This window comes from Schistocerca cancellata, chromosome 9 (assembly GCF_023864275.1).
Source record: "Schistocerca cancellata isolate TAMUIC-IGC-003103 chromosome 9, iqSchCanc2.1, whole genome shotgun sequence".
In the NCBI taxonomy this organism is placed as follows: Eukaryota; Metazoa; Arthropoda; class Insecta; order Orthoptera; family Acrididae; genus Schistocerca; species Schistocerca cancellata.
The window spans coordinates 463,075,532-463,080,030 of record NC_064634.1 but is presented as its reverse complement, the minus strand read 5'-3'; positions in this window follow the sequence as shown (position 1 = coordinate 463,080,030).

Below are 4,499 nucleotides of genomic sequence, written 5' to 3'. Positions count from 1 at the left end.
AACGTCAGCTTCGTCATTCAGAAGGATTATATCGGTGTATTCTGCGAACGTGTATTCAACCACGTTGCTGTAAGCCACAGACACGTGAATAAGGCTCGAAGCAGGTCAGAGTTGTAGGTGAGACGTAAAATGACATGAGCTGACCTGACGTAACCACCCCTCACCATGGCTACCCGTTGCATACGAAGCTGGCAAACATGTTTTCAAACGACTGTAACACGGTATGTTTCCGGACATGCGTTACGATTCAAAATATTATCTATTCACTCCCATCTTCAGCCTGACATGGCTGCTTGTCCTGTTCCAGAGGTTGCCCCTCAGTCTGCAAGATCCGGGCAGTCGCAGAGGGTGGGCTTACTGGTAGTTGGGAGCTCCAACGTCAGGCGCGTAATGGGGCCCCTTAGGGATATGGCAGCAAGGGAGGGGAAGAAAACCAAAGTGCACTCCGTGTGCATACCGGGGGGAGTCATTCCAGATGTGGAAAGGGTCCTTCCGGATGCCATGAAGGGTACAGGGTGCACCCATCTGCAGGTGGTCGCTCATGTCGGCACCAATGATGTGTGTCGCTATGGATCGGAGGAAATCCTCTCTGGCTTCCGGCGGCTATCTGATTTGGTGAAGACTGCCAGTCTCGCTAGCGGGATGAAAGCAGAGCTCACCATCTGCAGCATCGTCGACAGGACTGACTGCGGACCTTTGGTACAGAGCCGAGTGGAGGGTCTGAATCAGAGGTTGAGACGGTTCTGCGACCATGTGGGCTGCAGATTCCTCGACTTGCGCCATAGGGTGGTGGGGTTTCGGGTTCCGCTGGATAGGTCAGGAGTCCACTACACGCAACAAGCGGCTACACGGGTAGCAGGGGTTGTGTGGCGTGGGCTGGGCGGTTTTTTAGGTTAGATGGCCTCGGGCAAGTGCAGAAAGGGCAACAGCCTCAACGGGTGCGGGGCAAAGTCAGGACATGCGGGGACCAAGCAGCAATCGGTATTGTAATTGTAAACTGTCGAAGCTGCGTTGGTAAAGTACCGGAACTTCAAGCGCTGATAGAAAGCACCGAAGCTGAAATCGTTATAGGTACAGAAAGCTGGCTGAAGCCAGAGATAAATTCTGCCGAAATTTTTACAAAGGCACAGACGGTGTTTAGAAAGGATAGATTGCATGCAACCGGTGGCGGAGTGTTCGTCGCTGTTAGTAGTAGTTTATCCTGTAGTGAAGTAGAAGTGGATAGTTCCTGTGAATTATTATGGGTGGAGGTTACACTCAACAACCGAGCAAGGTTAATAATTGGCTCCTTTTACCGACCCCCCGACTCAGCAGCATTAGTGGCAGAACAACTGAGAGAAAATTTGGAATACATTTCACATAAATTTTCTCAGCATGTTATGGTCTTAGGTGGAGATTTCAATTTACCAGATATAGACTGGGACACTCAGATGTTTAGGACGGGTGGTAGGGACAGAGCATCGAGTGACATTATACTGAGTGCACTATCCGAAAATTACCTCGAGCAATTAAACAGAGAACCGACTCGTGGAGATAACATCTTGGACCTACTGATAACAAACAGACCCGAACTTTTCGACTCTGTAAGTGCAGAACAGGGAATCAGTGATCATAAGGCCGTTGCAGCATCCCTGAATATGGAAGTTAATAGGAATATAAAAAAAGGGAGGAAGGTTTATCTGTTTAGCAAGAGTAATAGAAGGCAGATTTCAGACTACCTAACAGATCAAAACGAAAATTTCTGTTCCGACACTGACAATGTTGAGTGTTTATGGAAAAAGTTCAAGGCAACCGTTAAATGCGTTTTAGACAGGTACGTGCCGAGCAAAACTGTGAGGGACGGGAAAAACCCACCGTGGTACAACAACAAAGTTAGGAAACTACTGCGAAAGCAAAGAGAGCTTCACTCCAAGTTTAAACGCAGCCAAAACCTCTCAGACAAACAGAAGCTAAACGATGTCAAAGTTAGCGTAAGGAGGGCTATGCGTGAAGCGTTCAGTGAATTCGAAAGTAAAATACTAGGTACCGACTTGACAGAAAATCCTAGGAAGTTCTGGTCTTACGTTAAATCAGTAAGTGGCTCGAAACATCATGTCCAGACACTCTGGGATGATGATGGCATTGAAACAGAGGATGACAAGCGTAAAGCTGAAATACTAAACACCTTTTTCCAAAGCTGTTTCACAGAGGAAGACCGCACTGCAGTTCCTTCTCTAAATCCTCGCACCAACGAAAAAATGGCTGACATTGAAATAAGTGTCCAAGGAATAGAAAAGCAACTGGAATCACTCAACAGAGGAAAGTCCACTGGACCTGACGGGATACCAATTCGATTCTACACAGAGTACGCGAAAGAACTTGCCCCCCTTCTAACAGCCGTGTACCGCAAGTCTCTAGAGGAACAGAAGGTTCCAAATGATTGGAAAAGAGCACAGGTAGTCCCAGTCTTCAAGAAGGGTCGTCGAGCAGATGCGCAAAACTATAGACCTATCTCTCTGACGTCGATCTGTTGTAGAATTTTAGAACATGTCTTTTGCTCGAGTATCATGTCGTTTTTGGAAACTCAGAATCTACTATGTAGGAATCAACATGGATTCCGGAAACAGCGATCGTGTGAAACCCAACTCGCATTATTTGTTCATGAAACCCAGAAAATATTAGATACAGGCTCCCAGGTAGATGCCATTTTCCTTGACTTCCGGAAGGCGTTCGATACAGTTCCGCACTGTCGTCTGATAAACAAAGTAAGAGCCTACGGAATATCAGACCAGCTGTGTGGCTGGATTGAAGAGTTTTTAGCAAACAGAACACAGCATGTTGTTCTCAATGGAGAGACATCTACAGACGTTAAAGTAACCTCTGGCGTGCCACAGGGGAGTGTTATGGTACCATTGCTTTTCACAATATATATAAATGACCTAGTAGATAGTGTCGGAAGTTCCATGCGGCTTTTCGCGGATGATGCTGTAGTATACAGAGAAGTTGCAGCATTAGAAAATTGTAGCGAAATGCAGGAAGATCTGCAGCGGATAGGCACTTGGTGCAGGGAGTGGCAACTGACCCTTAACATAGACAAATGTAATGTATTGCGAATACATAGAAAGAAGGATCCTTTATTGTATGATTATATGATAGCGGAACAAACACTGGTAGCAGTTACTTCTGTAAAATATCTGGGAGTATGCGTGCGGAACGATTTGAAGTGGAATGATCATATAAAATTAATTGTTGGTAAGGCGGGTACCAGGTTGAGATTCATTGGGAGAGTCCTTAGAAAATGTAGTCCATCAACAAAGGAGGTGGCTTACAAAACACTCGTTCGACCTATACTTGAGTATTGCTCATCAGTGTGGGATCCGTACCAGATCGGGTTGACGGAGGAGATAGAGAAGATCCAAAGAAGAGCGGCGCGTTTCGTCACAGGGTTATTTGGTAACCGTGATAGCGTTACGGAGATGTTTAACAAACTCAAGTGGCAGACTCTGCAAGAGAGGCGCTCTGCATCGCGGTGTAGCTTGCTCGCCAGGTTTCGAGAGGGTGCGTTTCTGGATGAGGTATCGAATATATTGCTTCCCCCTACTTATACCTCCCGAGGAGATCACGAATGTAAAATTAGAGAGATTAGAGCGCGCACAGAGGCTTTCAGACAGTCGTTCTTCCCGCGAACCATACGCGACTGGAACAGGAAAGGGAGATAATGACAGTGGCACGTAAAGTGCCCTCCGCCACACACCGTTGGGTGGCTCGCGGAGTATAAATGTAGATGTAGATGTAGAAGTTCTAGAAGAATTTCCATACACCCTGTATGTGTGGATGTTTACATGTAAATGCATTTTGGTACTGTATCTTGGCCATTACTCGTCGCGTATGGCCATACTCTCCGAGTTTACCCTGCCGGCAGTCTGTCTAGGAGGGCGCCATGCCGGAAGTTTGTCTTGCTACCCAAGTGTGTGGCCTTCGTTTTGAATACATCCATTTATTGTGGTACTGTTGTTAGATAACTTTGATAATTCAAGGCGTACAGTTAAGAATTATTTGTTTTAGGGATACGAACGTCACTATTTAAAACTAGTAGTTTCGAAAAAAAATTGTTACCATAAGTATTGTAGCCATTCTGGGCGAAGAATCTCAAAACAAAATTTAATTATCTTATTGATGAAAATTTAGGAGTGCTAGATTTCATTATTCTGAGTAATGATTTCTGACTGTTACTAATATCGCCGTTTTGGAAGAAAGATACAGTCAAAATTCAATTGTTTTCGGGATTAAAGTTTATTCATTTAAAACCTGATTGTATTGAGTAGAGATTTTATATGCTTGTTATCAACGCTAATTTGGGCAAAGTATATCTATTGTCAAACTTATGCTTGGGGATAAATATTAACTTTGAAATAGCTCTAGTAAAATTTTCTAACCTTATTATTATTGCCATTTTGGACGACAGAACCTTACAGTAAAATTTAATTACCTTGGAGATGGAAATTTAACTATTTCAGATT